We start from the raw sequence: 12,171 nt of genomic DNA on the forward strand, positions 1-12,171 counted from the left end.
GGTCTCAAGCTGCTCTTAGAGCTGAGCTGGGGCAATAGAAGAAAATTTTAATTAATTTATGAATTCCCATGTAAATTGCAGGTTCTGTTTTGAATTTATTTATAATATTGCTTTCCCCTAATCCCCCCTCCTTTACCTTCCTACCATTCCTTCCCCTATTACATATATATTGATATTCTTTGATTTGACTATTTGATTATTCCTTGTACTTTGCATTTCTCTTCCCTGTATCATTATAAAATTAATTAAAATTTCTAGACGGAAGAAAGAGCAACACCTTCCCTTCCCCTCCCTTTGCTGGAGAAACATGAGAGCAGATAAGGGCCATATGGCCCATCCTCTGTAACCCCTAACTCTTCCTTTTCCTAAGCGATCCCACCTGCTTATCCCATGCCTTTTTACATTCGGACACAGTCCTTGCCTCCACCACCCTTTCCCTGAAATACTTCCTTAGATTACTCCTAAGCCTATTCCCTCAACTTCATCGGATGCCCCTTCATTCCAGAGTTCTCCTTCAGCTGAAAAAGGCTCTCTTCCTGTACATAAGCTAAAAGCCCACCTTTTTGATGCTGCTTTTAACTCCTAACCCTTATTCACTTGTTCAGAACCCTTATTTTATTATCCTCACTTTAATATTCTCATATCTCTTCTGTTTGTCTGTCCTAATTAGATTTTAAGCTGTCGAGCAGGGACTGTCTTTTCATGTTCAAGTGTACAACGCTGTGTACATCTAGTAGCACTGTAGAAATGATAAGTAGTAGTAGTACATAAATGCCCTTGAGATATTTATCATATCCCCTCTCTCCCTCCCCTCTTCCAGCATACTCATGTTGAGGTTCATAAGCCTGTCCCTATATTTTTGTGTTCAAGACCGCTCACTAATTTTATTGCCACCCTCTGGACCAACTCCATCCTGTTTATATCTTTCCGTAGCTGCGGTCTCCAGAACTGTATGTTAGTAACATAGTAGATGACGGCAGAAAAAGACCTGCACGGTCCACCCAGTCTGCCCAACAAGATAAACTCACATGTGCCATTTTTTGTGTATACCTTACCTTGATTTGTACCTGTCTTTTCCAGGGCACAGACCATATAAGTCTGCCCAGCACTATCCCCACCTCCCAACCACCAGCCCTGCCTCCCACCACCGGCTAAGCTTCTGGGGTGGGCAACCAGGACAATTGTCACAGGGGGCCTTAGGAAGCTGAATGAGCCACAGCCTGTAACAGCAAGCTTTGGGGGCCCCCCTCCCTAGCATTGGCCCTAGGCCCCATCATATCTTACTGTACACCGCCTTGAGTGAATTCCTTCAAAGAGGTGGTATATAAATCCTAATGAATAATACATGTCTAACTCTGGTCCTACTCGATGTGGACCTGGGAAAAAAAAAGCATAGCTGGTCTTGTAAGCTAGCAGTAAAGAAAAGAAAGAGGCAGGAAATCCTCCCTCATGCGACTGCAGTAGAACAAACCAACCTTTTAAGCTCAGCCATTCAGTTTTCTCTGCATCTAAGGAAAGACTTTACAGAAGGTTAGCTTTTGTGAAACCCACTTTTTTTTACATCCGTGCACCCACATAAAACCATGTTCCCCGTGCACAAAGCCTTGCACATTTTACTATATTGGCCCCTTAAATCGTAAGCCCTATGGGGACAGAAAAAATATCTACTGCATATTAATGTATATGATATATTTATAGTTCACCAACTCCCAATGAAGTTGGTTCAAAATGGATTACAATACTTAAAAAGAATCAAATCACAGCTCTTTGAAAAAGTCAGTAAGCTTCAGTTTTCATTTTTTTTCTGGAAAAGAGCGATATGTAGGCATTATTGTAAACTCGAGAGGTAAGCAGTTCCAGATCTGAACCGCTTGATACATAAAATGTATTTTATTTACAACATTTGTATCCCACATTTTCCAACTAGCGTTTTTCAATGTGGCTTACATGGAACTAAGAAATACAATAAGATAGGGGATCTGAATTACATAGAATCAAAGTGGCTTTAAAGAGGGATAGGGGGAGAACTGAGGCAGGGGGAAGGGTAGAGAGGTGGATCTATTAGCAGAAGCTTTTTATATTTATTTCCAGATTTAGAAGGAAAATAAAGGAGGTGCGACTCACCTGCTCTGAAAATAAGTGGAGACGCAGGGAAAGTAAATAACTTTGTTTTATATTCTGGACGTGATCCATTGAATAGTTTGTATACCCAGCATTCCAATTTATAGGATATTCGAGCCTTCACAAGTAGCCAGTACATTCAGAAGACAGGGGTGATATGATCAAGAGTGGAGGAGTGGCTTAATGGTTAGTGTAGTGGTCTTTGATTCTGGGTTCAATTCCCACTGCAGCTTCTTGTGACCTTGGGCAAGTTGCTTAACCCTTCATTGCCTCAGGTACAAAATCTTAGATTGTGAGCCCTCTAGGGACAGAGAAAGTACTTGCATATAATGTATACAGCACTGCGTATGTCTAGTATGATCAGATCTTTTCTTGCCAAATATCAACTTGGCCGCAGTGTTCTGCCCACCTGCAGACAAGAGTGTGCCTGGATTGATAATAGACAATATTGTAACTATGACAAAATTACTGACTGAACCAGAACAGAAAAATGCTTTTCAATAAACAAAGAACGAATACGCCTGAATTGCTGTAATTTAAAAAATACTGACTTGATCACTGCATTAACCTGGAGTGGAGGAGTGGCCTAGTGGTTAGGGTGGTGGACTTTGGTCCTGAGGAACTGAGTTCAATTCCCACTTCAGGCACAGGCAGCTCCTTGTGACTCTGGGCAAGTCACTTAACTCTCCATTGCCCCATGTAAGCCACATTGAGCCTGCCATGAGTGGGAAAGTGCAGGGTACAAATGTAACAAAAAAAAAACTGAGGTATTTAAGGACAAGGTAGTGTCCACAAGCACTTCAAGAAATCTCCATTTTTAATACCATATTATTAGCTAATGGTAATTCCGCTGGAATAGTATCTTACCTTGAGCTACAACGGGGGTGGGGGTGGGGGTGGGGAGGCATAAGATCAATCCAAAATCTCTTTTTCTTTGGGTGAGACATCACATCTATATTTCCCTGCCTATATTGGGCAGGTGGAAGAAATAGCAAGGGCTGGATGACTCTGCCCTCAAGAAAAGAAGTGACAGGGAGGGACTGGGTAGAGGGAAAAAGGACTCCTGATGAAGTAAAGCAGGGAGGAAGGGTACAGGGCAAGGCTAGATGGCCAGGAGGAAGGGAGAGGGCCTTGGATCAAAGAGGATGATGATGAACCTCTCACTTTCCACTGCGACTGTCCCTGCTGCCTTTAAACATGCTGTGGTCACACCTCTCCTTAAGAAGCCTTCACTTGACCCTACTTGTCCCTCTAATTACCGACCCATCTCCCTCCTTCCTTTTCTCTCCAAATTACTTGAGCGTGCTGTTCACCGCCGCTGCCTTGATTTTCTCTCCTCACATGCTATTCTTGACCCATTACAATCTGGTTTTCGCCCTCTCCACTCAACCGAAACTGCGCTTACTAAAGTCTCCAATGACCTATTACTGGCTAAATCCAGAGGTCAATATTCCATCCTCATTCTTCTTGATCTTTCCGCTGCTTTTGACACTGTTGATCACAGCATACTTCTCGATACCCTGTCCTCACTTGGATTCCAGGGCTCTGTCCTTTCCTGGTTCTCTTCCTACCTCTCCCTCCGCACCTTTAGTGTTCACTCTGGTGGATCCTCTTCTACTTCTATCCCTCTGCCTGTCGGCGTACCTCAGGGTTCTGTTCTTGGTCCCCTCCTCTTTTCTATCTACACTTCTTCCCTTGGTTCATTAATCTCATCCCATGGCTTTTCCTACCACCTCTATGCTGATGACTCCCAAATCTACCTTTCTACCCCTGATATCTCACCTTGCATCCAAACCAAAGTTTCAGCATGCTTGTCTGACATTGCTGCCTGGATGTCTCAACGCCACCTGAAATTAAATATGACCAAAACCGAGCTTCTCATTTTCCCCCCCAAACCCACCTCCCCGCTCCCCCCGTTTTCTATTTCTGTTGATGGCTCTCTCATTCTCCCTGTCTCCTCAGCTCGAAACCTTGGGGTCATCTCTGACTCTTCTCTCTCCTTCTCTGCTCATATCCAGCAGACCGCCAAGACCTGTCGTTTCTTTCTTTACAACATCCGTAAAATCCGCCCCTTTCTTTCCGAGCACTCTACCAAAACCCTCATCCACACCCTTGTCACCTCTCGTTTAGACTACTGCAATCTGCTTCTTGCTGGCCTCCCACTTAGTCACCTCTCCCCTCTCCAGTCAGTTCAAAACTCTGCTGCCCGTCTCATCTTCCGCCAGGGTCGCTTTACTCATACTACCCCTCTCCTCAAGACCCTTCACTGGCTCCCTATCCGTTTTCGCATCCTGTTCAAACTTCTTCTACTAACCTATAAATGTACTCACTCTGCTGCTCCCCAGTATCTCTCCACACTCGTCCTTCCCTACACCCCTTCCCGTGCACTCCGCTCCATGGATAAATCCTTCTTATCTGTTCCCTTCTCCACTACTGCCAACTCCAGACTTCGTGCCTTCTGTCTCGCTGCACCCTACGCCTGGAATAAACTTCCTGAGCCCCTACGTCTTGCCCCATCCTTGGCCACCTTTAAATCTAGACTGAAAACCCACCTCTTTAACATTGCTTTTGACTCGTAACCACTTGTAACCACTCGCCTCCACCTACCCTCCTCTCTTCCTTCCCGTTCACATTAATTGATTTGATTTGCTTACTTTATTTATTTTTTGTCTATTAGATTGTAAGCTCTTTGAGCAGGGACTGTCTTTCTTCTATGTTTGTACAGCGCTGCGTATGCCTTGTAGCGCTATAGAAATGCTAAATAGTAGTAGTAGTAGTAGTAATGAACAAGGTGAGACAACCAGTAACGTTCTCTAGGCTTTGTACACAGTGGATTAAAAGCCTTTTACTAGAAACTGTGAGCGTACAGGAGCTCTCTCAGAAAGGGCTATTAAAAGGCCCTGGACTTCAGAATGGGATTTCATGTCCCCCCCCCCCCCCCCCCCTCTTTCCTGCCTTTGTCTATCTTGTTCCCATTGGTGGAATCCAGATGGCCTGTGTATGCGAACAGGAAGTGCCCTCTGACCTGTGCTTACAACTTTGTTTTTCAGCGAAAGGTCACATTTGTTCTCGCTCACTGTTAACATTTGGTGCTCCCGACCCACATCAAGGGGGTATTTGAATCGAACAGGGGCTAAAAGGAAGCCCCAATGTAAAATTAGTGAGTTTGAATATTGTGCTATTGTTCAGAAATAACTTGGCTTTTTGAGAGACGTTTTCATACTTCCCAGCTTATCTGATGAAATCAGTTGTCTTACAGTTTCTTCATGTATTAACTGATTGGGTAAACAACCAATGAGACAAAGGAAATATTGTGTTGACTCCTGTTATTAAAAATTCTAAAAAGTAGTCCATTTGAGAAGAGCAAATATAGACCTGTAGGCCTCAATTCCACTAATTACAAAGTTATTGGAAAGTTTACAGGCTCATTTTCAAAGCACATAAATTTACAAAGTTACCTGGAGGTGTATTTTCAAAGCACTCAGACTTACAAAGTTACCTGGAGGCTCATTTTCAAAGCACGTAGAATTACAAAGTTACTTGGAGGCTCATTTTCAAAGCACTCAGACTTACAAAGTTACCTGGAGGCTCATTTTCAAAGCACGTAGAATTACAAAGTTACCTGGAGGTGTATTTTCAAAGCACTCAGACTTACAAAGTTACCTAGAGGCTCATTTTCTAAGCACACAGAATTACAAAGTTACTTGGAGGCTCATTTTCAAAGCACTCAGACTTACAAAGTTACCTGGAGGCTCATTTTCAAAGCACGTAGAATTACAAAGTTACCTGGAGGTGTATTTTCAAAGCACGTAGAATTACAAAGTTACTTGGAGGCTCATTTTCAAAGCACACAGACTTACAAAGTTACCTGGAGGCTCATTTTCAAAGCACGTAGAATTACAAAGTTACCTGGAGGTGTATTTTCAAAGCACGTAGAATTACAAAGTTACCTGGAGGTGTATTTTCAAAACACTTAGACTTAAAAAGTTACAACAGTAACCTATGGAACTTTGTAAGTTGCTGTGCTTTGAAAAGGAATGCCTTAGTTACTGAACAACTTGAATTATACCTAGATAGATACGATATCTTACATTATTCTCAATCAGGATTCAGGAAATACTTTAGCACTGAAACTGTGGTGGGATCCCTGGTTGCTTATGGAGACTCTCTGTTAAGTTTAGGGCAATGCACATTAATTATTCAATTCGACCTAGTTGATTATAATCTTATCACTGCAATAGTAAGTGAATGGGGCATTCAGGGAGCAGTTTTACACACTGGTTTCAGGGCTTTTTGGTCAACCGATCTTACAGAGTGAATACAAAGGGACTTTTGTCAGAACCTTGGACAGCCCGTTCTAGAGTTACCACAGGGCTCACAATTATCCCCAACTTATTAAATCTTTTAATGAATGCAATCTTTAGGACCTGCCTGAGAACAAAGCCTACATTTGTCATCTACACAGATGATATTACAGTCCTAAACCCCATTTTGAAAGATTGGGCCAATACAAGGATTAAAAATTGGATCCTATCCCATTGCCTCAGATTTAATAAGGATAAAACAACATTTTTATGGCTGGGAACTTCTAGTAACCCATGGGGAATCCAAAATGTTACCATTGGTTATCCTTCGACAACCCATCTAAAACTTTGGGAGTCGCAGTGGACAGCTCGCCATGAAAACACAAGTTAATTTGACTGTCAACAAATCTTTTTATCTATTAAAAAAGCTTTTAGTGCAAACATTCATTCTCTCTAGAACTGACTTGTAATCTCGGTAGACTGCACTAAAACAGGAGTGGCCTAGTGGTTAGAGCACTGGTCTTGACATCCAGGTGTCCAGTTCAGATTCCACTGCTGCTCCTTGTGATCTTGGGCAAGTCACTTAATCCTCCATTGCCTCAGGTACAAAAACTTAGATTGTGAGCCCTCCAGGGACAAAGAAATACCCAGTGCACCTGAATGTAACTTACCTTGAGCTACTACCGAAAAAGCTGTGAGTAAAATCTAAATAAATAAATATTTGTTTCATATAGTTCTAAACTCAGTAATTCAACTGATATATTCTTTTCATAAATCTGATTCTGTAACTCCTTATTTTCTTAAATTACACTGGTTCCCTGTTAAAGCTAGATTACATTTTCAATTGGGTACAATGATCTATAAAATCCTCCATGAAGAGGCGTCATCATAGAAACATTGAAACATGACAGCAGATAAAGGCCAAATGACCCATCCAGTCTGCCCATCCTCTGTAACCCCTAATTCTTCCTGTTCCTAAGCGATCCCACATGCTTATCCCATACCTTTTTAAATTCTGGAACAGTCCTCGACTCCACCACCTCCACTGGGAGGCCATTCCACGCCTCCACCACCCTTTCTGTGAAATAATACTTCCTTAGGTTACTCCTAAGCCTATTCCCTCTTAACTTTGTCATATGCCCCCTCATTCCCCAGCTCTCCTTCATTTGAAAAAGGCTCTCTTCCTGTACATAAATGCCCTTGAGATATTTAAACGTTTCTATCATGTCTCCTCTCTCCCTCCTCTCTTCCAGCGTATACATGTTGAGGTTCATAAGCCTGTCCCTATAGAAAATTCATGGTAAACAGAGTAATAACCAATTCAGGTAATAATTAGTTGTTTGAGATATGGTTGTTGTGAGGGTTTGTTTGAATAGGAACGATTTGAGGATTTTGCAGAATCTAGTATATTCCTGTATATTTCTTATTTTGGGTGGTAAGGGGTTCCACCATTTGGTTCCTAGTTAAGTCTGCAGAGTGGACAGTTTTGTAGATCACTTTTTTGCAATTTGGGAGGTGTAGTCTGAGATAGTTTCTTGCCTCATAGTTAGCGTTTCTTTCAGGTAAGCTTATTAATGGTACCATATAGTCTGGAGCTGTGTCATTTAGTATTTGAAAGATAAATGTACATAATTTGAAGGTGATTCTCGCTTTGATGGGAAGCCAGTGTAATTTGATTAGAAGCACTTTCAAAACAAGAGATTTTGTATATGAACCTGGCTGCAGCGTTTTGAGCTGTTCGGAGTATTTTCAACAGGTACTCCTTACAGCCAGCATATATGGCATTACAATAATCGAATTAGGATAATGTTGTTCTTTGTGAGGGTTTGTTTTTCTCATTAGTATATAACCTGCTTTGTTTTGTGTCTCCAAGTAGAACACTATAACCAGGTGTTAGCTATTCTTAACCCAGGGTACCCTCCAGCTGAATCACCACATTTCACATTCCAGCTATGCTAACTTGTACCTTTGATGGAATTAAATCGGAGTAGGCCACAGGGGACAAAGCAAGTAGAACTGGAAATATTTTAAATAAGGTAGAGACAGCTCAGGCCTTTTGGGTTCTCCAGGACAGGCCACCCCAGCTAGAATCAAATTGACCCCAAGGGCTAGAATCAAACTGACAATCTAGAAAACAAAATATTAAATACAAATATTTTAAGATAAAAGCACCTTCAAGTCAGTCTAGAATTATAGCTTGGCTTTACTATCATTGACTGGCTCATACATTACAGCTCAAGTTAAATTATGATAGCTCCTCACACTATCTTTTTGTCTGTGTCTGGTGCTGTGACAAGCACAAGCTCCTTTTATCTCCTAAAATGTGCTCCTGCAGTACAGCAGTGGAAGATGAAGCTCAGGATGTGTTTTTCCAACAAACTTCTTGCTCTGAATAGCTGTGAACAGGGAGTAGATAATCTGGCATCCCCTCCCCCCAAAGTTTAAACAAACAGGACATTTCATGTACAAATAATTTCAGTAGGCCAGCCTCTCCCTCTCCTAGTCCAGCTTCCTAAAAGTAATGTGTGATTTTTCTGTCACATTCTCCGCCCAGGCGTGAACCACGGGCAATTCAAAACAAAACACTTCTCTTCCAAAATATCCAGCTCTGTGTTTAAAAGTCAGCACCGGGCAACAGATGGCATCCTTTCCTGTGGCTCTGGATGTTTTCACTCATAAGTACATAAGTATTGCCATACTGGGACAGACCAAAGGTCCATTAAGCCCAGTATCCTGTTTCCAACAGTGGCCAATCCAGGTCACAAATACCTGGCAAGATCCCAAAAAAGTTCAATACATTTTATGCTGCTTATCCCAGAAATAAACAGTGGATTTTCCTCGTCAATTTAATAATGGTCTTTGGACTTTTCCTTTAGGAAGCCGTCCAGACCTTTTTTTAAACCCTGCTAAGCTAACCGCCTTTACCACATTCTCTGCTAACGAATACCAGAATTTAATTACAAGTTGAGTGAAGAAACATTTTCTCCGATTCGTATTAAATGTACTACTTTGTAGCTTCATTGCGTGCCCCCTAGTCCTAGTATTTTTGGAAAGAGTAAACAAACAATTCATGTCTACCCGTTCCACTCCGCTCATTATTTTATAGACCTCTATCATATCTCCCCTCACCCATCTCTTCTCCAAGCTGAAGAGCCCTAGACACTTCAGCCTTTCCTCATAGGGAAGTCGTCCCATCCCCTTTATCATTTTCATCGCCCTTTTCTGTACCTTTTCTAATTCTACTATATCTTTTTTGAGATGTGGTGACCAGAATTGAACATAATATATGAGTGCATCGCTTCATTCTTTTTCTAAAACCAAAATCCCTATAATTTATGTGACCCTTTATTACTGCGTTATATGACAAAGGGATTACATCTTTTAAAATATTACAATCTTCACTGCCACATCAAGCTGCAAATGTGTTTTGTTTGTATTTGATTTTGGGGCTAATTTTCAAAACAGAAAAACATCCAAAAAGCAGCAGATGGATGTTTGTGGTCCAAAGCGGCCAAATTGCTATTTTTGAAACACATTTTTAAGATGTCTTTTTTTCTACACAGTTCGTCTGCAGTGCATTCAGATCACAAGGGTACGTGTTGGGGGTGGGATCTGGGTGTTCCCAAAACTTGGGATGTTTTTCTTCCATAATGGAACAAAGGAAAAACGTTAAAGGCTAAAAGTTAGACGTTTTGATCTAGACCTGTTTCACATTCAAGCTAGGGCTGTTAGGGGATCAGTACCAACATCTAGATTACAAAAGCTTGTCCGGTGTCCTCTTCATGAAGTTTTTAGGTCACAAGCCATAGTGGGCCAGCAAACTTGAATGTGACCATTCAAACACAAAGAGGCTATCTGCCTTATTTTCGAAAGAGAAAGACGCCCATATTTCAACCCAAATCGGGAGATGGGCGGCCAAATCGGTATAATCTAAAGCCGATTTTGGGCGTCTTTAACTGCAATCTGTCGCGGAAACGGCCAAAGTTGACGGGGGCGTGTCAGAGGCGTGGTGAACACGGGACTGGGGCGTATTTATCGGCTGAGGAGAGATGGGCGTCCTCGGCTGATAATTGAAAAAAGAAAGGCGTTTTTAGCGCGAATTTGTGTCACTTTTTTGGACCCTTTTTTTCACGAACAAGTCCCAAAAATGTGCCCTAAATGACCAGATGACCACTAGAGGGAATCGGGGATGACCACCCCTGACTCCCCCAGTGGTCACTAACCCCCTCCTACCCAAAAAAAACAACTTTAAAAACTTTTTTTTTTTCCAGCCTGTATGCCAGCCTCAAATGTCATACCCAGCTCCATCACAGCAGTATGCAGGTCCCTGGAGCAGTTGTTAGTGGGTGCAGTGGGCTTCAGCCAGGTGGACCCAGGCCCATCACCCCCTACCTGTCACACTTGTGGTGGTAAATGGGAGCGCTCCACACAACTCCGATGCATTTGGCTGGCACAAACCGTATTATCGGAAAAAAGATGGACGCCCATTTTTTTTCGAAAATATGGTTTGTCCCACCCCTTCACATACCCATTCTCAGAGATAGATGCCCATGGAGATGGGCGTTTGTGTTCGATTATGCCCCTCCACGTGAACAGCTGTGTCCCCTCTCTTGCTGGATAGCTACGAGAGTGAAAGAGTAAACTAAGGCTGATCAGGGAAGCACTGTTCAAATCCCACTACTGCTACCTATGATCTTGAGCAAGTCACTTAACCTGGAAGATGTAATGTTGCAATTTGACAAATTGAGGAGTAGCAAATTGCCTGGACCGGATGGTATTCATCCCAGAATACTATTAGAATTGAAAAATGAACTTGCAGAACTATTGTTAACAATATGTACTTTATCTTTTAAATCAAGCATGGTACTGGAAGATTGGAGGGCGGCCAATGTAAGCTGATTTTTTAAACAAAGTTCCAGAGGTGATCCGGGAAATTATAGACTGGACAGCTTGAGGTCGGTGCCGTGCAAAATGGTAGAGACTATTATAAAGAACAAAATTACAGAGTATATTCAAAGGCATGGATTAATCAGACAAAGCCAACATGGAATTAGAAAAGATACAGAGAAGGGCAACGAAAATGATAAAGAGGATGGGATGACTTCCCTATGAGGAAACGCTGAAACGGCTAGGGCTCTTCAGCTTGGAGAAAAGACGGCTGAGGGGAGATATGACAGAGATCTATAAAATAATGAGTGGAGCGGGTAGATGTGAATTGCTTGTTTACTCTTTCCAAAAATACTAGGACTAGGGGACATGCAATGAAGCTACAAAGTAGTAAATTTAAAACGAATCAGAGAAAATATTTCTTCACTCAACATATAATTAAACTCTGGAATTCGTTGGCAGAGAATGTAGTAAAAGCAGTTAGCTTAGCAGGGTTTAAAAAAAGGTTTGGATGGCTTCCTAAAAGAAAAGTCCATAAGCCATTATTAAAATGGACATGGGGAAAATCCACTGCTTATTTCTAGGATAAGCAGCATAAAATGTATTATACTTTTTTAGGATCTTGCCAGGTACTTGTAACCTTGTGTGGCCACTGTTGGAAACGGGATGCTGGGCTTCATGGACCTTTGATCTGTCCCACTATGGCAATACTTATGTACTTATAGAAAAGGTTTCCTTCACAATTTCCAGCCCCCTGTACTTTGTGACCATGGTACATACAGGACAGATACAGGTAGATACAGGACAGGTCAAGCAGGGCCTAGTTTATCTTCCCAAGTCTTCAATGGAATTTTAGTTT

The sequence above is a fragment of the Microcaecilia unicolor genome, chromosome 3 (genome assembly GCF_901765095.1).
Source record: "Microcaecilia unicolor chromosome 3, aMicUni1.1, whole genome shotgun sequence".
In the NCBI taxonomy this organism is placed as follows: domain Eukaryota; kingdom Metazoa; phylum Chordata; class Amphibia; order Gymnophiona; family Siphonopidae; genus Microcaecilia; species Microcaecilia unicolor.